The sequence below is a fragment of the Stegostoma tigrinum genome, chromosome 23, assembly GCF_030684315.1.
Source record: "Stegostoma tigrinum isolate sSteTig4 chromosome 23, sSteTig4.hap1, whole genome shotgun sequence".
Lineage (NCBI taxonomy): Eukaryota > Metazoa > Chordata > Chondrichthyes > Orectolobiformes > Stegostomatidae > Stegostoma > Stegostoma tigrinum.
In genome coordinates, this window is record NC_081376.1 from 1874378 (window position 1) to 1892928 (window position 18551).

The 18551-nt window shown below is 42.8% G+C and overlaps 1 long non-coding RNA gene across 2 annotated transcripts in view; it reads right to left on the bottom strand.

Annotated features, from left to right (window-relative positions):
* LOC125462515 (uncharacterized) overlaps nucleotides 1-14712 on the bottom strand; it is a 227177-nt gene extending 212465 nt beyond the window's left edge. For both annotated transcript variants that reach the window (XR_009447099.1, XR_009447100.1), the window contains exons 1-4: nucleotides 14637-14712; nucleotides 10885-11046; nucleotides 6030-6089; nucleotides 4359-4524 (exon numbers count right to left, since the gene is read on the bottom strand). This is a non-coding gene — a long non-coding RNA (uncharacterized LOC125462515). The remainder of the gene's footprint in view (nucleotides 1-4358; nucleotides 4525-6029; nucleotides 6090-10884; nucleotides 11047-14636) is intronic.
* Between the last annotated feature and the right edge of the window lie 3839 nt (nucleotides 14713-18551).

Here is an 18551-nt window from a genome sequence, read left to right on the forward strand (position 1 = left end):
GCCCTTTCACTTTACTGAACTAATATGAGCCAGTAGTTTTGTTTAGGCTCGCGTAATCTTACGCTTATTGGCCTGTACAAAATCCTGAATTAATTTTGATCCACGGACGGGAGGAGAGATGAATTTTATAGAAATTTTTGTTTTCTACCAATTTGCAGAGGGCATTGTGGGCGATTGAAGGACAGTGTTATTATCCTCCAGGTCTGTGGACTGCATCATTACCAACTTGCCCATTTGCATATACATAGAATATTCATTATGTACCAATGAAACATAATAAACCAATACTGCGTACTAAAAACAACCCTCACATATCAATGGAAATTTCAATATTTATCATAGAGTTTGAAGGATTGAATTCAATGATACAAAGCAAAAACCAGTGAAGATGAGTACAGAGATAATGGGAACTGCAGATGCTGGAGATTCCAAGATAATAAAATGTGAGGCTGGATGAACACAGCAGGCCAAGCAGCATCTCAGGAGCACAAAAGCTGACGTTTCGGGCCTAGACCCTTGAAGGGTCTAGGCCCGAAACGTCAGCTTTTGTGCTCCTGAGATGCTGCTTGGCCTGCTGTGTTCATCCAGCCTCACATTTTATTATCGAAGATGAGTACAGTTGGTCAGCACTTATACCACTCAGTGGAGGTTTGAGGCCACCCAGGAACAAGCAAGCTCTGTCTAACTCCAAGGGCAGCACGGTGGCTCAGTGGTTAGCACTGCTGACTCACAGCGCCAGGGACCCAGGTTCGATCCCACCGTTGGGCGATTTTCTGTGCGGAGTTTGTACATTCTGCCCATGCCTGCATGGGTTCCTGCTGGGTGCTCTGGTTTCCTCCCACAATCCAAAGATGTGCAGGCTCGGTGTATGGGCCATGCCAAACTTGCCCATTGTGTTTCGGGATGTGTAGATTAGGTGTGTTAGTCATGGGAAATGTAGGGTTACTGAGGAAAGGGTCGGGGGATGGGTCAGGGTGAGATACTCTTTGGAGGGTGGCCGTGGACTTGTTGGGTCAAAAGGGGCTTGTTTCCACACTGTAGGGATTCTATGATATGAAAGTATCTTTTGAAGTGGACATTCATGGGTATGCTGTAACAGAGACCTTGAAATACTGCATAACAAATGTTTGGAAATAGACTGTCAATTCAGACATAGCATCAAAAAAGGTCATGGAAGTTGTCACCGATATAAAGCAGGATTGATGAAAATCCAGCAGGAAATGGTGTCAAAAGGCACAGTATCTTTTATTCATCTCCAGTTATTTTGTCCAAGGCACTGGATGCTGGCAGGATTGAAACATTTAAGAAATGCTTCACAAATCACATATAAGGGCCTGCACATCTTTGAACAATGGGAGGAAACTGGATCACCTGGCAGAAGCCCCTCGCAGACGCGGGGAGGACGTGTCAATTCCACACAGATAGTTACCCAAGACTGGAATCTCAATTGGCTCCCCAGTGCATGAGCAGCTCGAACCACTGAGCAACTACCTTGCCCAGAAGGGGTTTTCTAAGTGCATACTTTACTTCCAAAAATAGTTGGGGAAAGACAGATCCAGTCCTATATGTCCAATCAAAATAACATATTGTAGATATCATGACGACAACCATAAATGATTTTGAATTAGTAAATCAAAAAAATTAAAATTGTTTTCAAGCCTAAATACTAGATAAGGTGCAGTTAAGATGAATAGCGCAGCAACAAAAAGGCCATATTTTATGTGACCATTGGTAACACTTGAAAACTTGCACCAATTCGTCGCCAGTAGTGCTCTGAAGTGGCTTGATGGTGCACTCCTTCATACACTGGAATGAAACTCCAAAGATCACAAATTCTCCTTCAATACCATGTTATAACAGTGACTGCATCAGCCTGTGTTTATGGGCCTGACTGGAAATCCACACAACATGCATAAACAAAAAAAAATCTCAGGCGATAGGAGAAAAAAATGTATGTATGCAACGCCATTGAAAAGCAATTATTTGTAGTGGATGCAAGCCCATAAGGAGTTTCCTTTCGCAGATTATATTCATTTGCACTGCAGGTCATGCCAGTCAGAATCAGTTTTTGTTTCATGACAGATAACTAAAATGTCCATCACAATGAAATGTGATTGATCAGAAGATTTTAAGTAAGGACTATGTCTTGGGTGAGCTGACGGCATTACGGCATGGAGAAGGTACACTCAGTGCTGGCATCTTCACACCATTGAATGAGCAAGCATGGAGGCAAAGGTTGTAACAGGTAAAAATTGTACAGGCAATATCTTTTGAGCTCCTTCCGAGCAAGCCTGTAATACTCTAAAGCTGTGCTCGACCCTCACTTCCTCCACCTTCCGTACGCTGCCTTTTTCTTTTTGACAAGAAGCACCTCTGTACCCGTCATCCAAGGCTCCTTAATCTTACCCCTTCTTACCTGTCTCAGAGGAACAAATTTATACATCACTCGCAACAACTGCTCCTTAAACAGCCTTCACATGTCTGCTGTGATTTTTCTGTGGAACAATTGCTCCCAATCTGTACTTCCCAACTCCTGTCTGATAGCGTCATAGTTTCCTTTCCCCAGTTAAATATCTTCCCCTGGTAACTGCTCCTTTCCCTTTCCATGGCTATGGTAAATGTGAGGCTGTTGTGGTCACTGTCGCCAAAGTGCTCTCCCACCACGATATCTGACACCTGTCCTGGCTCATTGCCGAACACCAAATCCAAAATGGCCTCCCCACCTCGTCGGCCTGTCCACATACTCAGTAAGGAAACCCTCCTGAACACACCTGACAAAAACGGTTCCATCCAAACCATCTGCACTAAGGAGGTTTCAATCTATATTAGCAAAGTTGAAGTCACCCATAACAACAACCCTGCTACGTTTGCACTTTTCAACAATCTGCCGGCCAATGAGTTCTTCGATCTCCCAACTGCTATTTGGGGTCCGTAGAAAACCCCCAGTGAGGTGACTGCTGCCTTGCTGTTCCGAACTTCCACCCACACTGACTCAGTTGACAAACCTTCCTTGGCAACCTCAGCACATACCACCTCAGTAGACGAGTCCTCAAAAGTTCTTTCAGCCGCCGTTATACTGTCCTTGACCAACAAAGCCACACATCCCCCTCTTTTACCACCTTCCCTGACCTTAATCAAAGATCTAAACCCTGGAACCTGCAACATCCATTCCTGACCCTGCTCTATCCATGTCTCCGAAATGGCCACAACATCGAAGTCCCAGGTACCTATCCGAGCTGCAAGCTCACCTACCTTATTCCGGATACTCCTGGCATTAAAGTCGTCACACTTCAATCCAGCTTGCTGTCTGCCAGCACACTCCTGTGACAGTGAAGACCTGACCATGTCCTCCCTACGCTCATCCTCCTGTGTACTAGGTCTACACCTCCGTTTCCCATCCCCCTTCTGAGCTAGTTTAAATCCACCTGAATGGCACTAGCGAATTTCCCACCCAGGATATTATTGCCCCTCTGGTTCATGTGAAAACTGTCCTGTTTGTAGAGGTCCCACCTTCCCCAGAATGAGCACCAATTGTCCATGTACCTGAAGCCCTCCCACCTGCACCATCCCTGCAGCCACGTGTTCAGCTGAAATCTCTCCCTGTTCTTTGCCTCGCTATCACCTGGTACGGGTGACAAACCAGAGATGACCACTCTGTTTGTTCTAGCTCTCAGCTTCCACCCTAGCTCCCTGAAATCCTGCCTGACATCCCTATCCCTCTTTCTACCTATGTCGTTGGTGCCTATGTGGACCACGACTTGGGGCTGGTCACCCTCTCCCCTCAGGACCCTAAAGACACGATCTGAGACATCGCGGACCTTGGCACCTGGTAGGCAACACACCAATCGTGAGTCTCTTTCGTTCCCGGGAAATCTTCTATCAGTCCCTCTAACTATTGAGTCCCCAATGACTATCACTCTCTTGCTATCTCCCCTTCCCTTCTGTGCAAGAGGGACAGACTCTGCGCCAGAGACCTGCACCTTACTGCATACCCCTGCTAAGTCGTCCCCCGGAACAGTATCTAAAATGGTATAGTTGTTTTTCAGGGGAGCTACCGCAGGGGATTTCAGGGGAATGACCACAGGGGAAGGTTAGTCAAGCTACACCGGGTAAACGTGCATTTTTGGCTGAAGAAACATGTGTTTCAATGTGAGCTAATGGAAGAAGCCATGAAGTCAAAGCTAAACATTTTGACAATAAGACATCCATTCTTAAAAGCAGCAGACAGTATGAAAAAGAAATGAGCGGCTTTAATATCCGGTTAAAATTTATGTGGAATATCAGATGGAATTTTCTTATTGACTCCATTGTGCAATCATGTCGATCTAAAAATGTTAACTGCATTAATTAATACTAACCAGAAACAGACTTTGTAGTAAATGGTTTGACGATTTTCTGAATCTGGAACATCCCTTTTCCTTCTCGAACGAAGATCGTACCAACCTATGGTACCAAACTGTGAGTCAAACGGACGGGACTCGTAATCTTTAAAATTCCTCATCAAAATAGTCTAATCGTATGGTTCTGTGCAATAAAAGAGAAAGAATAAACATGTTTCCCACAATTTTGCTGATGTTTACGAACAGAATGCACAAATTCAACAAGTTTGAGCTGGCATGTCTGCTTCCTCCAGCCTGTTTAAACTGTTCCATTCAATGTGAAATTTGTGATAAGTTTTAGCACACAGGTCTATTTGATCTGTGCCACCACCTTCTATTAGTCATACATGCTTTCCCCCCTTCCTGTAATACATTCTTTGAGGTGTTCAATGAGATTTTGATTTTAAATCTTATCATCACATTCTTTTCTCAATCGTCAATGAGTCTGATGTCACCGCCAATCCATGCAGTGCACAGCACGTCAAACAGGAGTCTTACTCTTGTCATGAGCACTGAGGTCGTATGGGGTCATAAATGTCTCATAGTTGAGAATGAAATTCTATATATAGGGCTATGTAGAGTCATGCAGTTAATTTTATTTGACATGCTATTTCTTTTCTTCACAAATGTGCTGGATTTAAAGTGATCTTCATCCTCATTTAAAATGAATCCAATATCCAACCATCTGTAAAACTGGCATATCCAAATTTTAATTGGAGTTTAGTGTTTCACAAACATATTACTTTTTAAAAAATTATATTCGAGTCAACATTAACATTTCATTCCCTGACACCGGGTGAACTGACTTTTAAACTCCAATTTTCCTTTGGTATTAACGGAGAGGTGAGCCTTATTGCAAGCACCGAAAGTCTCCACCAGTTTATGGTAAAACTTGCAGAACTGTAAGTTTCACAAATATGTTCCTGTTAAACACTAATTCCTATTGAAGCAGTATGAAGCTAAATTCATTCAACTGGACACAAAAATGGTCAAGATTTTAAAAGCAAGCAACTATTTTGAAGTCACTCTTCGAACTAAATTCCATCTTGGTGTGTGAGAATCCATAGGTTCCTCGCTCTCAACGAAGCATTCAAACTGTCATGCAATTACTGAAACACACAGACAAAAAACATCAATGTTAACAGTCACTAAGGTTTTGAGAGTGATTTGGAATTCGTATTCAATGCACGCTGGGAAAATCTGTTCCAATCTGGATAGTACTCACTTATTACCATCCCACCTACCTTCCCCAGCACCTCCTCCCCCTCCACGCTATTTGTTTCTGAGCTCCCTTCCACCCTCCATTTCTGAGGAAGGGTCCTGACCCAAAACCTCAACTTTCTTGAGCCTCTGATGCTACCTGCCCTGCTGTGTTCCTCCAGCTCCACAATGTGTTATCTCAGACACCAACATTGGCAGTTCTTACTATCTGGATAACTCATTCTCACCTTGTAACAAGTGATTTATACTCATTTTCTTTTCAGATTACGCATGTACATGTATATACATAAATATACATATAACACTTTTATGCCTGAACCACTAACCTAGAGGATATTTTAAAAGAGTCTCTTCATATCTGCATGAAAGAGAAATCATCAAGGTCATAACTTTCATTTTAGGAATAACTCGAACATTCAAAGTACTCACAGTCAGTGTCCCATTTCCTTGACCAGTCAATTTGATGTGAATCTTTCTTCCAAACGGAAACTATAACAACAATTATATTTGAGAATCAAACCCTTCATTGCATCACCAATATTTCCTTGTCTGTTTGAAACATAACATAATGAAATAATCACGGACAGATTGGCCAACAGTGTAATTTAATGTGTGTTGTGGCAACTGAAAATCACAACCATTGAAGTGATCTTTCAAAAGCTGTTGTCATACAACAGAGCACTTTTTGAGATGCAGTGATGAACATACTTCCTGAGATGCAAATAATATATGCCGAATTAATTTCAAAGAATACCTTTACAATTAAAAAGAAGCTAAAAATCTCTTTACATTTGGATGCTTGTCAGATTGCTATTAGTCAATGGAAATCGTTCAGAACAATTATTTATTCCCAGATGAAAAGGAAGGGTACACATTTCATTTTCACATCTCATCCAAGAGAGAAAAAAAAACACCTTCATGAATGCATTGTCGAACAAGAAAACGCACAAAAAAAGTCATTTGGTCATTGAATTTCCTCCATCATTCGGTGAGATCATGGTTGATCTCATTACATTTATCATGATACAACATTTCCACCAAACCCTCTTTATAGCTCATACACTCCGATCCAAGTAACATCCTGGTAAATCTCTGTTTCTGTGCCATGCCTTGTCTTTCTAAATATTTTTCAGTCATCTACAAATTTAGCCACAGCACATGCACCTCTTTCCTCCAAGTCATTAATAAACAAGCACAAGAGCTGTGGTTTCTTCAGCGCGACCTCATTTCTTACTGACAAGCCAACCCTGGCATCTCTGTCCATTTGTATCAGACAGAATGGGAACTGAAGATGCTTCAGAATCCAAGATAACAAAGTGTGGAGCTGGATGAACACAGCAGGATGAACACACAGAAGGAGAAGGGTCTAGGCCCGAAACGTCAGCTTTTGTGCTCCTGAGATGCTGCTTGGCCTGCTCTGCTCATCCAGCTCCACACTTTGTTATCTCTGTCCATTTGCCTGTTCTTTCTATCGGACATGAATCATTGGATATTTCGTTCCCAACACTTATCCCCTAACAACCACCTCTCTGTGATACCCAGAGTGATGTATCTGTCAATTTCAATCTGCACCACAAACTCATTCACTTTGTTTCATACACTCCCTGCAATTCAATACAACATCTTCAGTCTGGCATTTACAGCCACCCTTCTTATCTGCTGCAGCTGAAGTGAGACTCCTGACCATTTCCATACTTTTTGTCCTATTACTTGCTCTGGAAACTTTGCTGAGCACTTACCAGCTTCTAACTTTTTCCATAATTTTCCATGCAAGTGCGCTCACCCACTCCAGGCATTTTATTTTAGCGCCCTACCCCCAGACCTAGCTCTGTATTTTGCCAGGATACTTGTCCCAATATGATTCTCGTCGAGCCGATACCACCAGAACAACTCCCTCCTTCCCTAATGTCCCATGAATTCAAACACATTTCTGCCATGCCACCATTTGAACAATGCATTTACATCTATAATTATGCTCACACTGTGCCAAATTGCTCAGATAGTAATCCAGAGATTATTACCATTCTGGTTCTGCTTTCTCATTCAGCACCTCGGTGCTCATAATCCCTCAGCAGAACCTCTTTCCTCTTTCTTCCATTTCAATGGTACCTGTGTGTACCACTATAGCTGGATTTCTACTCCTCCCACTTCAAGTTCCTTTGTAGCCGAGATGGAATATCCTGAACCTGGGCACCAGGCAGGCAACACTACTTTTGAGACTCTCGATCCTCATCACAACGAACAGTGTTCATTCCCCTAACTAGACTACCTCTGATTATAACTACATTTCACTTTTTATCCCCTCTTCGATGTCCCCCTGTACCACAGTGCTACAGTCAGTTTACTCATCTTCCCTATACCCTGCACTCTCATCCACACAGGAAGAAAGAATCTCAAAGCTGTTAGATAAGATCAAAGGCCAAGGCTCCTTCTGCACTACATCCTGGATCCTTCCACCTGCCCCGTTCTTTGTCACAGTCTCACGTCCCTGGCCACTGACCGAGTTTCAGCTAGTTAATCTAAGGTGTGTGACTGCCTCCTGAAGCACAGCGTTCCCTGGTAACTCTGCCCCACATGATTTGTTGACTGGTAAAAACTGAGATTCCAGTTCATCAACCCTGAGCTGGAGTATGGGGTTTGACCACTCCCCCACCATGTAGGTACAAATCATCATCTGGCCCGGCATCTCCATTTCAATTACTTTGATTTTAATTTGATTTGAAAACATTCTGGTCTTTTAGTTTGTAGCCTGTAAATATTTCTCCGATTTACTTTCAATCTGAAAGCTACCAATAATAGATTTTTAAACCAGTAGCGGTCACCAACCAATGAACCTGGTTCACCCTCTAGGTCCCTGATTCTGGCTTCAATTCACCCTGTCTCAAAAAAAAAATGCTTACGAACTATCAGGCAAAAAAAGCAAGCAAATGGCACCTCTTACTCTCTGCACTGACTTACCACATTGCCACCAAGTACCCCAAAATATATATTCACTTGGTGCAATTCACTCAAGATGTGATCTCTTCTTCCAGAACGTGCAAAGCATACTGATCCATAGCAGTATACTACCTTCAAAACCTCAGCTCTTAGCTTATTACTTTTGAGTACATTCTCAAATGCTTTCTCCAAGTCCAAACACAACACATTTACTGGTTTTCCTCTATTAATTCTCCTTCCAAAACTTCCTCCAGAAACCCAAACAAATTAGGCAGACATAATTTCTCTTTCAGCAGGCTATGGTGATTCTGTTTGATTAGATTATGATTTTCCAAATGTTCTGCTATTATTTTCTTCACAGTTGATTGCCACATATTTCCAACAATAGATGTTAGGCTGTTTCGGTTGTAGTTATCTTCTTTTTTCCTCTCTCCTTTTTAAATAGGGACGTCACATTGGCAGTTTTCCAGCCCTCAGATGCTTCTCTAGAATCTAAAGCTTTTTGGGAAATTACAATCAATGCAGACGCCGACTCTGAAGCTCATTGTTTAGAATCTTAGAAAGTAAACCATCATGGCAAAGAGTCTACTCTTCTTTTACTCCATTAGATTATCTACTGCTACTTCTCTCATAGTAGTGATGGTGTGGTAGTGATGTGTTTAATTCCTCCCTGTATTCTTTAGTAATAAGGGGATCCTTGAACTATCTTCCACTGTAAAGACTACCCATTTGTCATTGTCGTTTTTCCTTGATTTAAAAATTAACCTGGCTGTCTCAGCCAAGCATATAATTAATGGCATTACCTCTAAAACCTTCTCTGCTAAAGTGTTCAATAGATTGCGACAACCTCAAAGAAGTAATTCTTCCCCTAAATTAATAGGCAACCAATTTGAAAATATGGCCTCTGGTCGTAAAATCTTTCACAAATGGGAGTAATTTCTACGGATATACACTATCAAGCCTCTTAAGAATCTGAAATGTTGAAAAAATAAGATTTTTTCAACCTTATAAACTCCAATGAATGTAGTCCCAGCCCGCCCAACATTCCTAAGCATGGCAATCCCCTACGCCATTTCCGAAATCAACCCAGTCAACATTAGGTGAAGGCCTCCGCAGCATTCACTCTGTGGCCGTACACGACTTGTAAGTTACCATCCTGCTGCTACTTCTCGACTTGTATTTGCGATGCAGTCCTCTGTCCATCCTAACATACTACCCTTGAACATATGGGCTCTTTTCTTTTGAGACACCTTCTGAGCTGTACCTTATCAAATGCTTTTTTTAAATCTCAATGTACTACATCAACTGGTGGTCCTTCGCCAGTAATGTTTGTTTCCTTCTCAAAGCACTGTAGCAAGTTTGTCAAGTATTATTTCCCCTTTATGAAAGGATGTTAACTCTGTAGGATGTTATAGCAAACTAAGTACCCTGTTATTTCATCTTGCATTGCAGGCACGAACATCTACCCAGGTTGACCTAAATTGGCAATACTTGCTTGCTATTTTGTCGAAGTATCTTTGTAATAATGGTGTTATGTTCACAATCTTTCAATCCTCTGAGAATTTTCCACAATCTAAGGATTTTTGCAAGATTATCGTCAGTGCCTCCATTGTATCTGTAGCTGCATTGTTCAACATGCCAGAATACAACTCATCAAACCCCTTGGATATTTTCTCTACCGATTGGAGTCATGTTTGGAATTCTGTGCAGTGACATTCACTTTGAACAGTTTGCTAAGTACTACCAGGAACAGAAATTGTGATCCAGCTGCAACTAAACTAAAGCTTTCAGCACAGAAGGAAGTCTTTCAATTCATTATGACCCGAATAACTCCTGAAAAGGGCAATACAATTTGCCTCAGTCCATAATGTTCTTTCTCCAACATCCTGAATGCACTATCTGTATTTCTTCAAATTTACCACAGAATCTGTTTCAATCACCCTTTCAGCAATACGCATGACAACACTTTGGCATTTTTAGTCCCCCTGTAGCCTCCGTTGCACACATGCAGTGTTGGATGATTATTTATTTGTGTGCCTGCTTTATTGCTCAAATGGATAAAGGTAAATTTCTGTTCTTTTGTCATCAGAACTATTGCCTCCTCACTCTCATCTTCATTGTTTTATCCCTCTGCTGGAATATTTAATTTGTCGACATATCTGAAATATGTTGTTGAATAGATTGGGTTTTGTGCCATTTCATTCCCCATAGACCATCTACTGATACTGTTGCTTGTTCTAACAGTTATTACCTTGCAGAGTGGAAAATGCAGTTTGAAAGCAATGGAACATTATTGATGAAGAAGTTGATGCAAAAATTGCTGTGATCTTCTAAACTACAAACTCACCTTCAATTCTTTCTCAGTCAGAGCATTATGCCGGCGCAAATGAATCGTGTTCTCAATGGGACTTCCAAAAACATGGATATGAATTTGCATATTGATTTCTTCTTCCCTCTTCACAAATGCAATGTCGTATCGTGATGAAGCTTCCAAGGCAATGACTGTGTCCTTCAATGAACGGAAAAGTGACTTTTAGATTCATGGAAATATTTCAGTACTTCCATATACATGAAAGGCAAACATTCTCCCTGCATGCTGACCCAAGTCTGCAAGACTAGGGCATGACCCAGTCTCATTTAATCGTATCTTTCTGATTTTACATGCCACGGGATAATCATTGCAGCGTAACAGAAATGTTGATCATGGAAATTTATCAGTGTTTTAATAAATAATGACAAATTTTCAACATCTTGCAAGTGTATAAAGGCTCAATCTCATCACACCTTGCCTGCTGCACAAAGACATTCTTACACTGCTTTGAATGTTAGGGCTCAAACAAAACACAATCATTACACAAATGCATCAACACACTACTTTCAATAGGATCTGGCGCAGGCTTGGAGGGCCGAAGGGCCTGTTCCTGTGCTGTAAGTTTCTTTGTTCTTTGACCAGATAAAAAGGAAAACAGAGGTGTATAACAGTCATCAAGGGAACAAGAGTCCCTGTAGATGCACTAGCGTCAACCAGGCCAACATCCCCTGCACTGAGGCACTGACCATCCTCGATCAGCTACAATGGGCTGGACACTTCATCTGTATGACTGACACGAGACTCTCCGCATGTTCTCATCCCAGCTTCAAAAGAGCAGGCGAGACCCAGATGTGCAGAGGATGCACTCGGTGATAAACTCAAGGCCTCAATGGTGAAGTGCAACATTCCTGCAGACACCTAGGAATCGCCGGCCTAAGACGGTCCAAAGCCTGAAGAGCACCTGGGAAGGCATCAAACACCTCGAGGCTTGCCTTTGGAAGCAGTGGAAGCCATGCAGCCACACCAACACCTCCCTCACCCCTTCCCACGACTGCCTTCTGCCCCGAGTGCAACAGAGCTGACGGTAGCTGCATCGGTCTGTACAGCCGCCGATCAATTCAGCCTGAGAGTGGGAGAGTGTCATCCATTTCTGCGAGAAACCACCATGATGATGATGTGTAGTGTGCAGGGGGATCTTGTCATAGCAATTCAGAGAACAAATAGAGGGCAATAGAACGCTGGTGACCAAGATTAGGATTAGGGAGAATCTCAAAATCTTCTACATGTGGCTCAGAGGGAAAGAGAAAACCCAGGGAAAACCAGGTCTCATGAGGGATGAAGAGGCAAATGTATGGTTTGAACTGGAGAGCAATTGTCAGCTGTTAAACGAGAACTTCACATCAGCTTTTACATGTGAGAAGGAGCCCACAATTCTCGAACAAAATTAACAGAGACTGGGGAGATGTTAGGTGTTTTGGTGAATTTAAAATTGGACAAATCCCAGGTTTGGATGAGGTGTATGCCAAGATGCCCAGGGAGATGAGAGAAAAAATTCCACTCGCCCTCATACAGAGCTTTCAAAAGTACCAAAGGACTGGAGAACAGGTAACATAGTTCCACTTATCAAAATGCGTGACAAACATAAAGCAGAGTATTACAGACCGGTGACTATCACATCAGTAGATAGGAAAATATTGGAGAAAATTCTGAATGGCAGACTTAATTTCCATTTCAAGAAGTGGGGTCTGATCAGCGACCATCAGCATAGCTTTGTCAGAGGGAGGTCACGCCTCACAAACTTAGATGATTCTTTCAAAGAGGTGACGGAGTGTGCAGATGGGAGTTGATGTAGTGAAATTAGATTTCAGCAAAGACTTGGACTGGGTCCCAAATGGGAGCGTGGCAAAGAAGGTAAAACTCGTGGGGTCCAGGAAAATACAGCAAGTTGAATCTAAAGTTACAGATTGGTCAAATGGGCAGGTCAGTGGTAGATGGAATGTTAACCCTGATCAGTAAGGTAATGCAATTTGGACGAACTAACAAGGCAAGGAATCATTCAAAGAAATGCCAGGACACTAGGAAGGTCAGAGGAATGGTGTGAGCTTGGGGTACTTGTCCACAGATTCCTGAACATGGAATGGCAGCTTAAAAGGACAGTTCAGAAAGCATACGGCTCAAGAGCTGTACAGGACTTTGGTTAGGCCCCAGCTGAAGTGCTCAGTGCAGTTCTGGTCTCTCCATTATGGAAAGGAGGTGTTTGCATTTGAGCATGTTTGGAGGACATTCATCAGGATGTTCTGAGGGGGTGAAGCATTTCAACTCGATGGAGAGTCTGGATAAGTTTGCATTCGCAATAACTGCCAATGCTGGAGTCTGAGATCACACAGTGTGGAGCTGGAGGAACACTGCAGGCCAGGCAGCATCACTGTTGCTGATCTCTGATGAAGGGTCTAGGCCTGAAACATCAGCTTTTGTGCTCCCAAGATGCTGCTTGGCCTGCTGTGTTCAGCCAGCTGCACACTTTGTTCTCTTGGATTCTCCAGCATCTGCAGTTCCCATTGTCTCTAGCATCACTGTTTTATCTGGATAAGGTTGGATTGTTTTCTTTCAAGTAGAGAAGGTTGAAGGAGGTCCTGAAAAATTTGTTTGGATTATTACGGGTATAGGCGAGGTAAAAAGAAGGTCCATAATGGGGTCGGTGGCGGAGGGTGGTGGTAGAGGAAGAGATACATACATTTAAGCTAAAAGCTCAGAAGGAATTTCAGGAAAGAAAAGACACCCAGAAGGTGCTGGGGGTTTGGAATTCATTGTCTGGGACTTTGTCTGAGGTGGATAATCTTTTCACATTAAAGAAAAAGGGTTGGTACAGCACTTAAAATGAAATAACTTGCAAGGCAATGGGCCTATTGCTAGAACATGAGCCGAATGTCAACTTAGTGTGGCTTCACTGGTTACAGACACAATGGAATGAAGTGCTTGTTCAATTCTGTAGAATTCTCTGATTCTATGATTCTGGAGCAGGGGACAGTGAGTGGACAGCACAGGACAGTTCACCAATCTTCTCCTTTATCCATCTTCGATCTGCCTCCCCACTTCTCCCTATTTTTTACAGAATCCCCTTCTCCTCCCCAGGTTTTGAAGAAGGGTCTCGATCTGAAACGTCAGCTTTCTTGCTTCTCTGATGCTGCTTGGCCCACTGTGTTCATCCAGTTCTACACCTTGTTCTCTCAGATTCTGCAGCATTGGCAAGTTCCTACTACCTCGAGGAAACTTACTTGTTTTTGCACCCAAACTGTGGTGAGAATGTGGAACGCACCAATTGTGTGGGTGGTAGAGGCAGAAAACATGATAACATTTAACAAGTCTTTGATTGGGCATTTGCGATGCCAAGGCAGACAAGGCTCTGGGTCGAGTGCTGGGAAATGTGATGAGAATAGTTCGGGACTTGCATCTTGTGAGGGCACATACAATTTGCTGAAGGGTCTGTTCCATTGCCATAGCACTCTATTATGCTGTCCCTCAATGATCCTATGACAAGTAAGTGAAGGTTTACAGAAACAGATAGTCTTCAAGGACAATGCCAAAGGGAAAAGTGATGCACAGGCAAAGTGCATGTAAGAATTTAACCAAGGATTAACACCACTGAAGAACTGGAATTTGTGCCAATGCACCAAACCTGCAGATGAAAATGCAGTGTCCAGTTTGATTGCAAACTGCAACAACCACCAGTTAGTAACACGATCCATGGAAATATCTGAATGCCTGTTGTTGTGATCTCAAGCATTTACCTGCGTTGAGTGAAATCCACCACCATAGTTCTGTTGCATCGTTAGCCACCTTGCAATCGGTGTTGCATAGTCAATATCATTCCTTGACAATGCTTGAAGCAAGGCATAAGCAGTGGTTTCCACAGTCATCGCAGAAGCCTGAGCTGCTTCAATTGGATACGGCTTCTCGTCCTCCAACAATGGAGGCTTTCCAGTTACCGACATCAGAATCTGTCATTTGACAAAGGGATTAGCGGAGAATAAACTTTACATCATATAGATTTTTGTTTGCATTTCACCAACACAACAATGGTTTTGCTGGTCAAGATCCAGCATTATCTCACCCCTCATGTCTCTAACATTCTCCATACTTCCCGCTCAGTGATGGGTGCTTTTGTTTGGGAAAAATAGGCACCTTCGAATGCAAATGAATCAAGATGAGCTTTAGTTTCTCATCAGGCTACATGGCAGTTATTACAAGATGTTACGAACAAAAGGTGAAGGAGCAGATGAAACCATTCATAGCATCAGTCTGGATGATCTTCTTGCCCTCATCCTGAGGAGGCATCACAGATCTTAACTTACACGCAATTCAAGTTATTTCACGCAATAAGACTGAATGTTCTGGATACTGCAAATGCCATGGCACCTGGCAGCATCCCACAAACTGTATTGGAACAATGTGCCCCAAGGTCACCACACCAACAGTAAATGTTTTCCAGTACATTTTTAAACACTCGCAACACTCACGTTTCAGAGAAAGATGACCTATCACGTAATAGTCAGACAAATTGTCCTGACCAATTATGACCTCAATGTATTCTCAATCATCAGCCAAGTAATGCAACATCTGGATGATAGTGCTGTCAAACACATGCACACTGGGGCTCAGTTTACTTTTCGTCATGCCCACACTTCTCGTAACCTCATTCAGGATTTACCACAAATATGATCAGAGATCCTGAGCTTGAAAAGGAAGGAAAGTGCAATCTGCCATTTCCACCAAGGCAACTTCTGATTGAATGTGGTGTGAAGCAGAGGAATAGAAAATTGAGTCAGTGGCATTCACTGGATACCTGCACTGGTTGAAGTCATGTCTTCATTTGAACCAAAGTGGAGACATGAATGTTCATTGAATATTGTCCAGGTGTCCAGCAGAATTCATGACTTTTCCAACAGTGAAGTCAACGATGAGAAAATACAGTGAGACTTGGACAACGATCAGGCTTGGCCTGATAAAGGATAAGTTGCATTTGCACCATACGAGTGCTAAGCAGCAATCAGCTCCAACCAGAGAGAATATGACCATATCACAAAATTCCATGTCCTTACCCTCACATCATCCTTACATTTATTTTTAAATGTACAAGTGCTATCCAAGCCATGCAGGTCTATGGGCCAGGTGTTGGAAATGAGGTTAGAAAACTTCAGTGCTTGTCTTTGACTGTCACAGAATCCGTGAGCTTAAGAATTTAATTCTCCTGTATTGTAGACCACTGAGGTGCTTGGCTATCCACTTAATCAAGGTTAACACTGATCTAAAACTAAACTGGGTCAGTTATATAATCAGCAATAGCCAGGTCCGTGGTAGAAACCGCCCTGCTGTGGGACAGGGTCAGGCAAATCCAAGTGAGTGATCGTGGTTGGAGACTCATTCGTTGGGGGCATAGTTTCTGTAGCCACATTTGAGACACCAGGGCTGTGTGTTGCTTCCCTGGTGCCAAGGTCAAGGACATCTCTGAGTGGTTGCAACAAATTCTTAACGGGGAGGGTGAGCAGCCAGAGGCCATTGTGCACATTGGGACTAATGACGTAGGTAGAAAGAGAGATGAAATCCTGCGGACTGTGTACAAGGAGTTAGCAAAGAGGCTGAAAGGCAGGACCTAGAGAGTAATAATTACTGGGTTACTACCAGAGCCACATGTTAGTGAGCTGAGTCATAGAAAGATAGGTGAGATGAATGCATGGTTAAGGAGCTGGTACAGGGGCCAGGGTTTCAGCTTCATGGATAACTGGGTCCACTTCTTGGGCAAGGGGTGACCTGTGTAAGAGGAATGGGTTGCACCTGAACTGAACGGGAACAAATACCCTCACAGGGAGGTTTGCTAGTGCTACTTAGGAGGATTTAAAGACTGGCAGGCAGCTGGGAACCAGAGCAGCAGGTCAGCAAGTCGATGAATTGATGGCAGGTACATGTTAGGACCAATAAATCAGAAAAGAATGGCAGTCAGAGACAGGTACATGTACATGATGGCACGAACAAGCTGAAATATGTTTATTTCAGTGCAAGGAGTATTATAGGTAAGGCAGATGAGCTTAGAGCCTATTTCAGTACATGCGACTCTGATGTTGAGGCCATTACAGGGGCTTGGTTGAGACAGAGACAGGACTGGCTGCTCAATGTTCCAGGGTTTAATTGCTTTAGACAAGATAGAGGGAAGGTAAAAGGAGGAGGTGCACTCCTAACCTGTGGGAAATGTTACATCTGCACCTGGAAAGGACATTCTGGAGGGCTTGCCCACTGAGGCAATAGAGGTAGCATTCAAAAGTAAGATCGACACAATCACTCTGATCAGATTATACTAATAGCCTGCTCCCCTGTTGCCACTGACACACTGAGGAACAAATATGTAGGCAGCTTGTGAAACGATGCAATAAGTCAGAGTTGTCACAGTCAGTGAATTTAACCTCCACGGTATTGACTGGGACTACCTTACAACAAGAGTTTAAATGAGGCTGAATTTGTTAAGTCTATCCAACAGAGTTTCTTGACACAGTATATGGATAGAAGATGGGCCATACTGGACCTTGTCCTGGTCAGGTAACTGGTGAGAAGTGTGGGAAAGCATTTTGGAAATAGTGATCACAACTCCTTAAATTTTAAGACTGCTCTGAAGAAGGATAAGTCAGGACCTTGGGGGACAATAAATTACATCAGTTTTAGGTAGGAGCTGGGGAGTGTTAATTGGGAGGAGCTGTCACATTTGCCATATGGGAATTGTTTAAAGGCCTGCTTATGAGTTTAGGATCAGGAAGGGGGAAGGACAAGGATGGCAAGGTAAAAGACCCTTGGATAATTGGGGAGGTTGTGAAGTTAGTCAAAAGGGAAAAACAAAAATATGTCAGGTTTAGGAAGTTAAAATCGAACAGGACCAACATAAAGAAAGCAGAAAAAGGGTGATGAAATGACCTTGGCAAGGAGGGTTAAAGGAAATCCCAAGGCATTCTGTACATACATCTAAAACAAGGGGATAAATAGCAAGAAGGTAGGACCATTCAGGATAAAGGAAGGAACTTGCGTTTGGAAGCAGAGGCTGTGGGCAAGATCCGAAACGAGTACCGTGCATCACTATTCACTCAGGCGAAGGGTGTGGAGGACAGTGGGATTTGTGTGGAGCATGCTCATATGATAACAGCATTTTGAGATCAAGAAAGAGCATTAAGGTGGATAAGTCCTCAGGACTCAATGGTACCGATTCAAGGTTTTTGAGCAAGGTGTGAGAGGAGATTGTCGGAGCATTCAGCAATATCTTTGTATCCTTGGTAACCACTGGAGAGGTACTGGAGGACTAGCAAGTAGCTAAATGTTCTTCTTCTGTTCAAGAAGGGAAATAGGGTCAATCCAGGAAACTATAGACTAGCGAGTCTCTCATCGTTCATTGGGAAGCTATTGGAGAGAATTTTTAGGGATTGTATTTATCTGTATTTGGAACAGTATGGCCTAATTAGGGACAGCCAGCATGGCTTTGTGCAGGGCAGGTCATGTCTTACTAACTTGATCGAATTTTTTGAGGAGGTGACTAATGTGATTATTGAAGGTAGAGTAGTGGATATTGTTGACATGGATGTTAGCAAGGCTTTCAACAAGGTGCCTCACGGTAGGATCATCCAGAAGATTAAGACCCACGGGGTCCGTGGTCACTTAGCTGTTGGATT